This window comes from Camelus ferus, chromosome 3 (assembly GCF_009834535.1).
Source record: "Camelus ferus isolate YT-003-E chromosome 3, BCGSAC_Cfer_1.0, whole genome shotgun sequence".
NCBI lineage: Eukaryota > Metazoa > Chordata > Mammalia > Artiodactyla > Camelidae > Camelus > Camelus ferus.
In genome coordinates, this window is record NC_045698.1 from 27425957 (window position 1) to 27432423 (window position 6467).

Sequence of the window (6467 nt, forward strand, 5' to 3'; positions counted from 1 at the left end):
GGCAATGGTAAAGTGAGGTTGTCCCCGTAGTACCCACTGAAAGTGACAGCTAGGTGGAGACTGTGGGGCCCAGAGACATTGGAGGTCTGGTGAATCCAGCTTCATTTTTTTTTTTTTTTAACCTCAATTTACAAGATGAGGGAGAGAACACTTCGTACAATTTAAGTAACACTATTTCTTGATCATTATTTATAAGCATCGTCATTGTTATTTGTATCAGGTTTTAAAAGGAACATGGTTGAAATTGTTAGCAGCGAGGGTTAGAAATACTTATCAGCTCTTACACGATTTCAGCTTTATAACCTGAATGGCTAACATTTTAGGGAAGAAACAAATGATCATCTACTTTACATGCCGAACACTCGCATGCCTGGGCAAGACCCCCGAGACAGGAGAACAGGGGGATGTTGAGTCTCACCTCTTCCGGGAAGCCTTCTCTGCATCTGGCTCTCTCGTGTCCCCCTTTTCCTGGACTCCTGCAGACTGCACCACGAAATGAAGCTCTTCGATAGGCTTGCCTTTTACAGTTCTCCCATTATATTGGCTGCGTTCAGTTCTGCTCCCTATCTAGATCTGAAACTCCTCCAGCGCGAATTAATTTTCATACTTCCTTCTGTCACCTGAAGATTCTAAAGTGGCTTTTATTTTTCTAAAGCCTTTTTTCTGTCTCTGATGAAAGCAGCGTATGGTTTGCACACAAATTCTGCCTGTGTACAGCCTCTTTGGAAGCCCGTCTCTTGTGGGAAGCAGTAGAACTCTTGGCTAAAATATTGTCAAACACTCGGAGATGGTCACTATGCTGGTGCTTTTTGATGATAAAATGAAAGCACAAAAGTGTGAAGTGACCCCCAAGTTTCCAGACTAGGAAACTGGTCAGCTAAAATTTTATTATTTTGTGAACTTGTTTCCTTTTAACAACATGTATTTGAACTGTGCCAGGAAAGAACAACTCAAACTCACAAAATAGATTCATAGAAATTCAAGGAAATCCTAGACTCCCTGCGTGGCTAGATATGGAATAGCCAAATGGAAATAGCAGGAGGAAAGCAGGATAAGAACAAGCGTGCTTTTAGAAGGTTGTGCAGGAGGAAATGGGTAGTTCCTTGATTTGGCTTATTTCTCTTTCACTTTTTGTTTTGAAAACAAAATAGATCTTTTTCTCCACTCTTATACTTTCTATTTTTGATGAAAGGAAGCCTTAACCCTTTCAGAACATCAATGCTCTGGGAAGAAATAACATTAATCAATTTCAGTGAAGATTCAATTCATCTTTCAATAGAAGGAGAAATCCCACTCTATTTCAATAGGATTGCTACTTCAAAACTGCGTTTGCCTCCTGTTGGGTGTTGAACAAAAAGGCACAACCAAGCCAAAGCACAGGAGAAGGCAGGATTTATTACCTGTAGCAAGTAAGGAGAACACTGGGGATCTTTTCCAAAACAGTGTCTCCCCAAACAGCAAAATTGGGGAAGTTTTAAGCTAAGGGTACATGCATATTCATGAAGAGGCTTGGGCGGGCCGCAGAGTTCAAACTTCAGTTGACTAAGTCAGTGAGGGTCAGAAAAGGTCAACATCATTATCCCTTAGGTCCTAATAGACCTGGTGGTTGAGCCCTTCAGGCTACTCTTTACCTTTGAAACAGAACTGGGCGTCTTTACAACTGATATATTATCTTTGCTATTCTTTCTTCTCTTGCCTGATAAGTCATTTGTTTCCGCAGTCTTTTTTCCCCTTATGATCGTTAATTACTGAGACCTGTTCAAGGACAAGCATTGTGACCAGGCTTAGATCATAAAATGGCTTAGGCCAAAAATGGCTTCTCTCATGTCAAGGAGGCCATGCCTGATTCTCTTTCTCTGAGGACCCCCTACCCTATCTGCTTACAGGATGAGTACATTGTATTTAAACTCAAGAAGGACAGGGAACCATTGTCTCTACAATTGAAACCCAAACCCAGGCAAATGTTCACTAAACTCTAAAAAAAAAAAAAAAAAAAAAAAAAAAAAAATCCTGCCAAAATAGGACAATGGAGAAATAATCTAAACTTTACTTAAGGAGTCTTTTATCAAGCCAATTAACTTGGAGAGCAAAAAGACAAAGAACAAAGCTTCTAGAAGAATTCTGTTATATATTAATTTGCTTACTACTTTTTTATTTTGGCCATAATTTGTATCTTACCCTCTTGGGATTGGGGGACTCACAGAGCTCTGCAGAGTCTATTGAGTTTGGCTATTCTCTTCTCATGTCGTCTCACCTCTTTCAGTCCTTGTATACTCTCCTCAGAAGCAGAATCCAAGTTGTAATCCTTTTATCTCACTGGGTCTCCAAGAAAAGATGTAACTGACATCATCAAATTGCACACCCTCATTGGATTTGATCACTGCTTTTGAAAATTGGTTAAAAATAATCACACTTTAATGAATGAAAGAAAGAAAAGATCTTACATGAAAAGTCAATCTTTTTTTTCTATTTTTTCCTTCTTCATTCATTCATTCATTTCCAGTTTCCTTCCAAACAGGAAAGTTAGGCCAGAAAGTTTGGTAAATAAACACATGTGCCTTGGAAGTTTATAGACTCACAGAAGATGACAAAGGAGGAATTGGATCAACCCACCATTCTGGGAGTTCTTACCTTGTCCTGTTGTCAATTAATTGCAGGTGTGAATATACTCACTTTCCTAGTCTACTGTCTATTGAATTTTAAAATAGAAATATTTCCATTTCTGTACAGGGTAAAGACTGATGAAGCCTTATACCATTTTTTGTACTTTTATAATATATTTCAAATTTGTTTAAGATAGTCAATTAAAAAACATCTCCGATTTTTACTCTTTTTCCATGAGTTTCTCCCTCTTTTTTTTTTTTTTTCAATCTTAGAATCACTTTATTCTCTCTATTTGAAAAAGTACTCAACCTTAGTCTTTTTCATACCCTATTGCTCAAGTTCGGATTTGTCAAACAGGAAGCCTACCTAAATACAAAATTATTTATGACCTAATGCAGAAGTGATCATACCTGAGTGTAACCTAGTGATAATTTCTCTTTGGTCAGAAGACCAGGAATATTTCCATTTTCAATTCTATAGTACCTTTTGGAACTTAATACTACCACTTAATAATGCTATATGGAGGACGTAGTAGTATCTATAACATAGCTATAAAAATAAACATATTGGAATGCAATTTGTGAAATAATTCAATGTCATCCTGACCCTCTTTTCTCTTGTCTTTTCCAGGCAGATTGACTTCAATAGGCCAGCACATGGTTAAAAAAAATCACTGATCAACAAATGATACTGGGAAAACTGGGTATTCACATGCAAAAGAATGAATTTGGACCCTTACCTTAATCCATATACAAAAATTAACTCAAAATGGATCAAAGACTTAAATATAAAAGCTACTAAAACAATAAGACTCAGAAGAAAACATAGGGGAACAGCTTTTCTGGTATGACACCAAAAGCATAGGCAACAAAAGGAAAAGTAGGTGAATTAGATTTCAATATTAAAAACTTTGTACACCAAAGAACACTATCAATAGAGTGAAAGGGCAAAGGGAGAAGATATTTGCAAATCATATATCTCTAAGAGATTAATATCCAGAATATATAAAGAACATCTACAACTCAACAACAACAACAAAAACTCATTAACAAATAGGCAAAGGACTTGAATGGACATTTCTCCAAAGAAGATATATTAAAGGCCAATAAGCACATGAAAAGATGCTCAATATCATTAATCATTAGGGAAGTATAAGTCAAAACCACAAAGAAATACCACTTCATACCCATAGGATAGCTAATATAAACAAACAAACAAACCAAAACCCCTAAACACAAAAGACATTCCATTAAGTAAAATAAATCAGATGCAAAAGGACAAACGTTATTATATGAGGTACCTAAAAAGAGTCAAATTCATAGAGATAGAAAGTAGAATAGTGGTTACCATGGCTGGGGAAGTAGGGAGTGGAGAGTTAGTGTTTCATGACTAGAGTTTCAGTTTGGGATGATGAAAAAGTTCTGAAGATGGATAGTGGCGATGGTTGTACAATGTGAATGTGCTTTATGCCACTAAACTGTATATGTAAAAATGGTCAAATGGTAAATTCTATATAATGTGTATTTTGCCACACACACACACAAAACTCCTCTAAAAAAATCACTTAACCCACTAATTATTTTGAGGTGAGTACTAATCCTTTCTGCCCTATACCGTCATCCCTCATTTTTAGGTTTAATCTTCTTGGCTGTCGGTGTCACAAGCATTAGAGTTAAATCTGAAAGAATTTGTATCAATAGGCTGGTGTGGTAACATACCCACAGCCACCATTTATGGCTGGTCAGTTAAGTGCCAATGTCCTTATGCACATTATCTCAATAAATCAACCTAACAGTTTTATGAAGGAGATACTATTATCCCTGGGCGTATCCCGGGGCTTACGGGCTTAGTAATGTGCCTGTTGTTTAAAAAGCCACATCTTTCCATTCTCTTAAACCATTTTCATGCTCTTAGTATAGTAGTGGGTAATAACCATGAGGTGGGAGTGGAGGGGCTGGGAGTGGGGTGGTGGGCAGACAGAAGATATTTGTCCTACAAATTATTTATGTGTGTGTGTGTGTGTGTGTGTGTGTGTGTGTGTGTGTGTGTGTGTGTGTTTGTAACAGAGAGAGAGAGAAAGTTTTCTTTTTTTCTCTAAATAAATAGAAGATGAGGCTAGTCTTTATCTACTATTTTGGGTTGTTTTCTATAAATATTGAGACCCTAGCTCAGAAGCTGCTTTTGTGGGGTTTTTGGAGGCAGGCTCCCACTGTGTCCACCATCAAAAGGCCTTGGGGAGACAATGGTGTAAAGCCAGGTATACGTTGGCTGTCAGCGGGCATATGTTGACTATCTACTATGTAGTCAGTAGAATGAATAAGCAATCTGAGTTTTAGGTATAAAAAGAGGGAAGCATAAAAATGTAGTGATTCTCTGAAGCTTTTTGCCCATTAGGCTCAAGGGAACATGGATGCCTATCCAGCGTTTCCGGGTCCTTTTGCTAAGGTTGGAGTTCAGTGTCGTGACCCAAATGTACGGCCTGAGCGCCAGAGGAGAGTTTCCCCCACACATCCTTTGCTCTTTGAATTTGTGGTGCACCCTCTCATAGGGCACATGGAGGTGGGGGCGATTATACCGCACTCGGTTTGGCGGGACTGCGCTAGGACTTCCCTTGCCAGGAAACCACAGTCCTGGCTGAGCCATGGAAGACCCAGCCCCAGGAGGCCCTCACCTCCCCCAGTTTCTGGTGATTCTTCCTCAGTGCATGTCTAGAGACTTCTCTGTGCTGATTCCTGTTGGGCAGTTTCTGGTGTCTCAATGGTGCACCCTGCTGGAAATGCTCCACCAGATATACCACCTTTGAAGGAAGTTGAAAGATCTCACTGCCAACAGTGAATCTGCATTGTTCCCCCGCTTTCCAGGAATGGGACTCTGATAAATCATTAAGCTGACCTTTGGGGGTCTGGTTGAGCCTCAGCTTTTTTCTTGTTTGACATTTATAATTCACAAGGATGCAAGGAATTCCCAGTGGTTGCCATAATAATTCCACCTTGATCCAGACGCTGGACCTCAAAAGCTCTCTCAACAGTAGATTGTCTAAGAACAGAGTTCAGTATTTGTATACATTTAAACTCCTGATTCTTTCTGATTCACTCAGGTTTCTGGAGACAGGAAATAGGTATTCTCTTGAACTCTGATGCTATTTTACACTTACAGGACCTGGTATTTTAGTGTTAGAGCACCATCTCCGATTATACCTAACAATAAAATACATCTCATATGCAACAGCATTTTCTTGGCTGAGGAAAAAAAAAACCCTGCAAATTACTTCTTAAATTTTGCTTTTGAAGTTATTTGTATTGTGATCTCTCAGCAATCATGTAGATTCTTGAGAATTTCTGGGACATGATGAAAACTGACTTGAATTTATTTATAAAAGTGTGTAAAGTTTATTAATAAGAAGGATAGCAATGAGTAGAGAGTTGACATGATAATGTTGTTGACATTTAATTAAAAATTTATTTATTTTGATTCTCCAGTTCTGTCTTTGTATTTTGAGCTTTTCTTTTCTCCTTCTTCTTTTTTAGAGTTCTCAGACCTTTTCCAAAACTCTGAGGTACCATGCTATTTAATGAATAAAATTGTACAGCCAGCTCCTTTAATTAGCTTCTTATGTGGGTAGACTTACCTTACACACCTCGAAAGGCTAGGTATTAAGTTGGGCCATATGAAATCACTGGATTTTTGGGTTTTGTTTTGTTTTGGTAAAGTGTGAAGAGAGGCAATTTCACTTGATTTAACCTAATAGTTTTTGGTTACAAATACAGTACACTTTTCCCCTTGGAAACGTGGAGTTAAACTGGAGAGCTAAGATGTAAAAAGCAGAGGTCTGCGCATGTGGTTGGTACTCAGCAGGCATGTGC

General features: G+C 38.3%; 1 protein-coding gene across 1 annotated transcript in view; it reads right to left on the reverse strand.

The window, feature by feature from the left end:
* FYB1 (FYN binding protein 1) overlaps positions 1-747 on the reverse strand; it is a 143044-nt gene extending 142297 nt beyond the window's left edge. Inside the window, exon 1 of the mRNA XM_014559677.2 lies at positions 419-747. The gene's annotated coding sequence lies outside the window, so the exon portion shown is untranslated. The remainder of the gene's footprint in view (positions 1-418) is intronic.
* Between the last annotated feature and the right edge of the window lie 5720 nt (positions 748-6467).